This window comes from Varanus komodoensis, unplaced genomic scaffold, assembly GCF_004798865.1.
Source record: "Varanus komodoensis strain SLA01 unplaced genomic scaffold, ASM479886v1 scaffold5, whole genome shotgun sequence".
NCBI lineage: Eukaryota > Metazoa > Chordata > Lepidosauria > Squamata > Varanidae > Varanus > Varanus komodoensis.
In genome coordinates this window covers 42686095-42694622 of record NW_025336087.1, presented here as the reverse complement: position 1 = coordinate 42694622, position 8528 = coordinate 42686095, and positions in this window count along the sequence as shown.

The window sequence follows — 8528 nt, the reverse complement described above, 5'->3', positions numbered from 1 at the left end:
TTCTTTAGTTCTTAGTCTTAAATGCAACAAGCATCCCAGCCTTTCAAGGTCTGAATTTTATCAGCCCCTAAAGCATTCGGATTACCTATCAAGTCAGCATGGTATTCTTTAACTTTTATTTAGGAAAACATGCTTTATTCTCTAAAGTTTAGTTTTGAAGCTGAAAATTCAATACTTAAAAGACAAGCTGAAATCCCCACATAATTTCTTAAACCTTTCTTAAACTCAAGAATTCCAGCACAAGCAGAATTTATGTTGCATGGATAATGATAATGACAAGAGTGGGAAAAAAAACAACAACATTTGAATGTCTGCTGGGGTTGCACAATCAAAAGAACATTTATACTTTATTCATACTTACAGGAAATACATGGAGCATGTAGGCAGCCCTCAAAGAGACTACCAAGATGTAGTCTGTACAAAACACTTTTATAAGCTATTAGTTAGATACACAGTTTGGGTGAAGGTTGAGGGATCAGGTATATAGTATGCTAGAGGCACACTAGGGTAAACCAAAAGGGTTGAATGGGATTAAGATAAAACAATACAAAAAGAACCTCCAGAACAGGTAACAATTAGCATATCTAAGAGTGTACCTGAGAAGAACAGGCAAGTATTATCATTTTTATGTACATAGGAAGCAAGACTTACAACATGTCCATCTTAAGTCTAAAGGTGTTCTTACCATGTCAGGCTTTACGTAGCCATATTATGGCTCATTTTATCTTAACAATAACAAACTTAGTCTACCTAGTTTTATCAATCTGAAAAATTAATTTGGCAAATTTTAATAGCTAGAATGGTTTGGTTGATTTAATTGTTTGGTTGAATAATTGATAGCTCCTGGGTGCTGTTTAAATTTGCAGGGTCAATCTGTAGTCCATACAATTCCAGAAGAAATAGTGAAAGCAGCAGCAGCAGCAAAGGAGAAATGAGTTCAACTGGACTTCCTTCCAAGTGCATGTGTTAAACACACTGACACTAGCCTGAAGGTAGTCCTACTTGACTTTTTCATTTAAAAATTGGCTGAAAAGAGGCCTGGAGTGTTCTTTGTGAGAGAATGGAAGGATCATAACTCTGTAATCAGAACTATGCTGTCTCATCTAATCAAATCCTTTACTCATATTTGCACAATGGGCACCATGAAATCTTATCTCAATATACTGGCCCTATGTTTGAAGACATACTGCTCCAGTCCTATGCCCTGTTTTCCACTGGCAAACACAGCATAACAAGGAATATGATGATGTGAATGGGACACATGTGGTTTTGCAGGCAGGTGACAGGCAATGCAGTCACCAAACAATTGCAAATTTTTCATTTTTAAGAGCCATATTGCATAGCTCCATGCTCTAGAATATAATCATTATATATATTTAGGGCTTCCTAGTGTGTAATGGTGTTGTCAGGGAATCTCCAAATACCAGTTGGGAGAATGTATGCTCAGATTCACAGGGAGAGGGATTTTTTTTACAAGCCTCAGCAGTTTATTAGACTAAGCCCTTAGGTACCCTCTGCAAAGACAAACCTTATGAACATTGCTGCCAAGTAGAGGTTAACACCGGCTACAAACTTCCAGAACATCTACAGATCGTTTTATAGGTTCTAAGTCACATGACATATCAGCAGGGCAGGTGGTGATGAAATAAGGGGAACACACTCAAAAGAATGTGGTAGAGCTCCTGAGGAGACAATAGTGTTGATTACAAGAGACTGACTTAATGGAGGAAGGCAAGAATTTAGCTCTGAGTTTGATCATGCAAATTAGGGTGATTGCAATGCTGCTAAAAAAAAAAAAAAAACCTCCTCTGGCTGCCTTATCAGCTGTTACTGATCAGCACAAGACTAGCTGCTCTCAGGCTGTGAGTTCCAGTCTCTTACAGGAACAGCAATGCTAATTAGTAACCTGGCTTGGAATGCTCCTACTTTCTGCAAAAGGGGTGCACAGGTTTGGTTTTATAACACAAAGCCACATATAAGCAACTTTTTTGCATAAAACAAAGGCAACCTTTTTCAACCTTTTTCTGCCAGGATTTATTCTGAATTTTCCAACACTTTCAATTGCCAGCAAAATAGACAAGTGTTATTACAAGGAAGCTACTAAAATAGTGGCCCATAGTAACTCTAGATAACTGATTAGCATTTTATTGATGCAAACATTATTTGACATGGCTCTTTCCATTTCACCAATCTAATTATTTTGGTACTCAATTAACTATTTCCACCTTTGGAAGCAAAACATAACCACCAATCGAGTTGTAGGGTATGAAATTTGGAGGTACTTGAATTCTTTTTAAAATCAGTTGTCCTTCACTTAAGATGCCTTATGGACAAGATTTAAATATATATATATATATATATATATATATATATATATATATATAGAGAGAGAGAGAGAGAGAGAGAGAGAGAGAGAGAGAGAGAAAACAAGTTTGTCCTGGATCAAACGCATTTAATTTCTGAAGATTGGCAGATAAACAATTTGTTGACATTGGTTATTGCACAGATTAAATATCTCATAATAATTTATAAAATTGACATGGTGAACAAATTCTCATGTCATGACTGCCCACCCTACAAATAAGCCATGCAGTCTGGGTTCCTCATGAAACAACCCATATTATAACCAACAGATGTAGCAAAACATGAAGAGATGATCATGCTCTTCATGTTTTGCTACAAAGTAAAGATGACCAGTAGTGATAGGTGTGAAAGGATGATTTGAAACAAGGGAGTAGAAAGATTTAAAAGGGTAACAAAGAAAATTACTTAGCCCAAAGGAGAGGTGGGGCTAAGATCAGATAGCACAAGGTGTGAGAAAAGGCAGGATGGCCAAATACTGACTCAATGACTTTCTGATTGTTAATTGACAAGCTTGGCAGAACAAAATGAGCCTATTGTAGCTCACCAGGGGCAGGTCTGAATTGGGAAGAAGGGCCAGTGTTGGAGCAGTGCGATGTAGGCGGGCGGGAAAGATTGTAAACTCCCCGGTACCCCAGCCAATGAGGGGAAAGGAGAAGGGAAGAAGCGGCCGGGAACTGGGTTCAGAAGGGGGATGTGAACAGAAAATGTGCTCAGGTGAACAGGAGAATGGGAAGGAAACCATTTTTTTCTGTTCCCTTCATTGCAATAAAGTTTTAAAAAGAACTTATTTTTCTCTTCTGACGGAAAGGAAAGAGTGATCATAACAGTAGGGAGATAGTGAGACCAGACAGAAGTAGTACATGGAAATGGGCATTAATCACTTTGGGCACCCAACAGCATATCTGGACTTTGCACACACCTTATTTTTTAGCTTTCCTATCTGACTTTATAACAAGATGCAACTTTTACTTGTATCTTTGACTTCCAATTCATTATTTTTTGTGAATCACTCAGAGGATGACAGTTATTGGGTGGCCCAGAGTTTGACTAGACCAGCTTTTTTAACAAGGAAGATGAGCTAGTTCATTAGATCTCTACAACTATATATGAGAGTGTTTCCTTTGTTTCAACTTTGTGGTTAATTGCAAAGTCTGTCTCTCTCATGACACATCTCATGCATCTTTCACATATAGAAGGAAGGAGATGGAGAAGCACTTTCACAACAGTCAGCAGTGTGGCTGTGAATGATGCTTCCTGCTGAGGCTGCTGAGCATAGACCAGGTGTCTTGGTAGTTTTAAAAAAACTGGGATACTGGTTTTGTATTAAATAGCCTACTAAGGCCCTGAATTTTGAAGCTTGATTCATAAGCCTCTTATTGTCTGCCTTTTAAAGAACATGAAACACACTCGTACAATCCTGAAAACAACTTTGTTAATGGCTCTGGCTTTGGTAGTAGGGCCATCTCTGTGGCTACTGAGGCAGGTCATGCCTCCTTCCAGTTCTGAGTCAGGAGAAAAACTGTCCAAACAGTAGGAACATGGATTAGTACACTTCCTTGTTTTCTCTAAAGCCCCGCAAGAGATGAATATGACTCCACCACACCCAAAGACTTGGTTTGTATGACACACTAAACAATGGAGCGGGTGGGGGGGGGAGGAGTTAATGTGTCATGTGAACTTATTTCCCTGGAGTGGCTTGTAAACCATCAAAAGTAGCCATGGCTTGTTCTAGAGTTTATGTGGCTTAGTGCATAATTTGAACCCAAAGAATAGGCTAAGTCACTATCAGGTCAAAAAATGTAAGAGCTCCTTGGCCAGATCAGCAAAGAAACTCTGGTCATTCCACACCTCCCTTTTCAAGCTCCTCTGGAGAGGAAGCAGCTGGCTAGGCCCTTCTCACCCTACCTCCCACTCCATCTAGCAAAGTGCTCCACTAGCAGGTTACGGGGAAGACAACTCTGCCTGTCAGTCCTGCACACAAGCAGGGCACTGACTGGCAAAATAACCCTGCTCCCAACCCAGCACTTATGCAACCCAGTTCTTCTGAATTCTGCCAGTCAGCATCCTGCATAGGTGCAGTGCTGCCAGGCAGAATTGTGCCCCCCAACCCAGCTAGCCAGAACTGCCCCAATCAGGTTGAAGGGGCAGGCCAGCAGAGTGGCAGGAAGGAGAAGCTGGCCTGCCCCCCCTACTGCTCAGTGGTGCACCACTGCTGAGCAGCAGGGAAGGGTGGGCAGGCAGGCAAACTTGTGCAGGAAGCCCAGGGCAAGGTGGCCTTTCCTTTGCTGCAGCTGAGAAGGGAGCAGGTCAGGGTTGATTCATTCTGGGCTTGGAAGCCCAGGGCAAGGAGCCCCACCCCCCCACACACATGCTGCTGCCAACGCCAGGTTCCCTGCCCCATGTTCCTGTGGATGCCAGGATAGCAGGATTGTTCAGCAGCAGTGGCAGCAGCACAGGGCAGGAAGCAGATGAGAACTGCTGAAAGTTCCCACTTTGGACAATTGTCATGCTGCTCCACCAGTGCTCCAGCACTGAGTTCCCTGAGATACTGGCTGGAGGACTGTGGGGGAAGAGGGGCTGGCAGGGCCTAAGGACTCCTGCTTTGCTCAATCAGGCACACAGAGACCCCCCAGCAAGTTTAAGACTGGGGTGTGAACTCTGCATGTGCCAGAGAAGCCCAGGCTGCTGGACTGGATCTTGTTTCATCTTGTAGAACATTTTGTAGAAGCTTTGCCAATCTCTTGGTGCTGCTTCTACTTCCCACCAAGCCAGCAGAACAGATTTCTCCCATCTACTGTGTGGCATATCCAAAACTATCTAGGAATGGGCATAACTTAGTAGAAGTATACCATCCTTTGGAGAGTTACTGTCCATCAGCATAGGTAGTACTCAGGGCATAACAGAGCTTCCTAGCAGCTTTCCCACTGGGTATAAGACTAGCTAATTTGAACCAACTGCACTATCTGGAAACTTCTTGGTTTCTAGGTATTTATTGTGAACCAGAATGCAGTAGATTGGCATTGAATCATCCTGTTCTTGTTATTGGTTATGGGTTTTAGGGTGTAGAAGAATATGACAAGAAATACTGGATTGTAAAACAGGTACTAAGAGAGAGCATTCTGATGTTCATACAGTGTTTTCACCAGCATTTACTTCTTTCTACATGTATTTCAACAGGGAATTGTAGTAGTGAAGGGGTGACATTCCCACCCAAGTTCTGAAATGGTATTGGCCAGGAAAGTTTTCTCAACCTGAATCTGAATGTACAAAACACAACTAATAGCTAGATCTATCTGGGTAGATGTTTCTGTGGGCTCATAACTGCTTTGTCAGGAGTGTTTTACAGCTGTGTAAAACAGCAGTTGGAAGGTGAGCAAGTAAACATGAACTCCTGTTTGACAATTTTAGCAAGCCTTCAACTCTGCCGGCCAGCAATGATGGACTGGACTACACCACATGAGAGGGACTCCAGACTGCAGAAGGCTGGATAGGAGACCATTTTGCATAACAGTTATGTAAGGTCCAACATATTCAGATTTAAGAGTGAGGCTGCTGTTGTCACAATTTACCAAATACATGTTGGTAAATTCTCACATGGTTATAATAGGGATGACTTGCTCAATCATTAAAAACCATCTCTGGTTTGCAAAACACACTATAGCTCACTGTGAGTTATTTACCCCATGGTGAGCCGCAGCATATGTAAGCACCATTTTGGATACGCAACCCCAAATTGGGGCAGGGAGTTGTCATGTGAAGTTGGGGATTCAGACAACATGGCAACCCTCCCTGATTAGGCTCTACATATTCAAAAGGGTGGTTGGCACACATCACAGCTCAGTGGGGGTTGAATAACCAACAACAGGCTGTTGAAGCATGTGAATTCGTCCAATGTCTTATATTCCATGTTTTTAGGCAAGGTTGTTTCCCAAATATATAAAACTGGGAAAACAAGGTATATATATTGTCATGGAGGAGCACCGGAAAGGGTGATAACCAAGTGGAACACTGTGGCAGAAGAGCTACAGATGGACTTAGCTGATGGTGTACATGCCAACCCACAGCAGAGTAGTAGTAGTTGTTGTTTTTACAGTAGCATAAATGCCTATACTATTTTAAGCCTTGCACAACTCTTTTGAAAGTCCCTGTCCAAGGGCTTGCATTTTAATAGAAATTATACAGAATGAGGCAGGAAGAGAGAGTAAGCATTGGAGTAATAGTTCAGTGATAGACAGAGGCTAGTGGGAAAAGTATAGTTCCTTTCAGTTCTGCATTCCCAGAGTATCTCTATGAAAAGGACTGGGAATGAGTTATCTTTGCTTATCATGCTAAGTTACTCAGTGGTGTGACTGTGTGCAGCAAGACATGCCAAAGTTTTAATGCTTGGTTTTTTCCTTTCAGCTGAAGTGAAATGTGGGGTGACAAAGGCTATATCTTGATGGCTAAAGACAGATTTAACCATGGTGGAAAAGCCACATATGCTAGCTATCCTCTAGTATAATTGTGAAAAAGAAGGAATCACTGAAAAAACAGCTACTGTCTTACAGCTGAGAAAAGACAGCTTGCTGGAATATGCTCTCCAGGAGGATGGGTCTCTTCAGATACTTTCTGAGGCCTCAAAAGTATTCTTACATGAGAAAGGACTTTAAACGCTGGCTGGGGCAATGTTGACAGTTGTAGATCCTTTTTCTTTCTAAACATGCATAGCATTGCACCTTAAACTTTACATGTGCTACTATTATATGTAGCTGTTTATCCTTGCGATTTTTTTTACCATGAACCTCTTGGTGATGGTGTACATGCCCTCCTCTTTTGAACTAAAATATAAATCCTGTTTATGTACATAAAATTATAATCAATAACTTGCAGTCTGAATAAAGCATAGATCAATCTTAATTAGATGGTTTTAAATAGCAACTTACACAAAGTAATAGCTCTTTCAAATAAACATTTAAACATGTGCAAATGAGTATGTATGTATATACTATTTGTATGTGAAGCTTGTCATTCTTTTTTCTTTCTAATACTGAATGATTTGGGGCCATTTCACCTCTGAAACGAAGTATCAGTAATACCATTTCGACTGGTAGAATGAAGAAATGATCCCTAGAATAAATAGAAAATTGAGCATGACCATCTGCAAAATAGGAACTTTTTCAGGAGCTTTTCTGAATTCTTAATTAAACATTGAAATGGCTTGCCTTCGTACTTCACTACTCCCCGCTTCTCAGTTCAAACAACCCAGCAGACCAAGCTGCAATATGAACAAGTGTAAAGTGGCCCCTGTTGAGGGATGAATTTCCAACATCATGTTGGAAAATTCTTATGGACTCTAAGCCAGGGATGAGTGACCAAGAAAGAGTTCTTTGTCTTTGAACTGTCCCCCCAAAGCTGACCTGTGTTTAGCAGCATTGAAAAAGTAAAATATCATTCAGACATAATAAGAAAAGCATCAGAAATAAAACTGCAAGTATGTACTGCCCTTATACATTCTACTATTCAATCACAGTTGGAATAGACTGTAGAGTTCTAATCACTGCACCTCAAAAAAGACATTGTAAAGTTGAAAAAAAGGACAATGCCTTTCTCAGTATAAACCTTCTCAACCGCAAAATTTTCATATGATGTCCTCCTGTAGATGCCCCTTCAAAAGAGGTTTGAAGGGTGGCTACACATGACAGGGCCTTTTTAATGGTAGCCCAAGCTATGGATAATAAACATAAACTAAAACTGATAAGTATCAGAGGGAGCTCAATGGAGATGCTGCTGCTCTGTTGCCATTTTGGCTTGCAATCCCCAAGCTATGGAGCATTCCTCCCCAGGTAGTTTGTCTGGTACCAATATTGTCATCATTTCACAGCAAGATGAATTGATATTTTTCACCTGCTAATTTCTTTCTATAACTGGACTTTTAATACCCATAAAACTTGAACACAACAGCAAATTTCTTATCTAGGGTTCTCGTTTTGTTTTTTGTTGTTTTGTTTTTACTTCTGTCTAAAAGTTACCACTAAATTCAAGCTGTACAGATGGATCAGTCAGAAATAAGAGTCATGTGTTTAGTGGCATTTACAAGTAAACAGGACATAGGAACACATAAGGTATGCATAGGAATACAAATAAACAAGGCACAGGAATACACACTGCCATGCATGTGTGCTAAG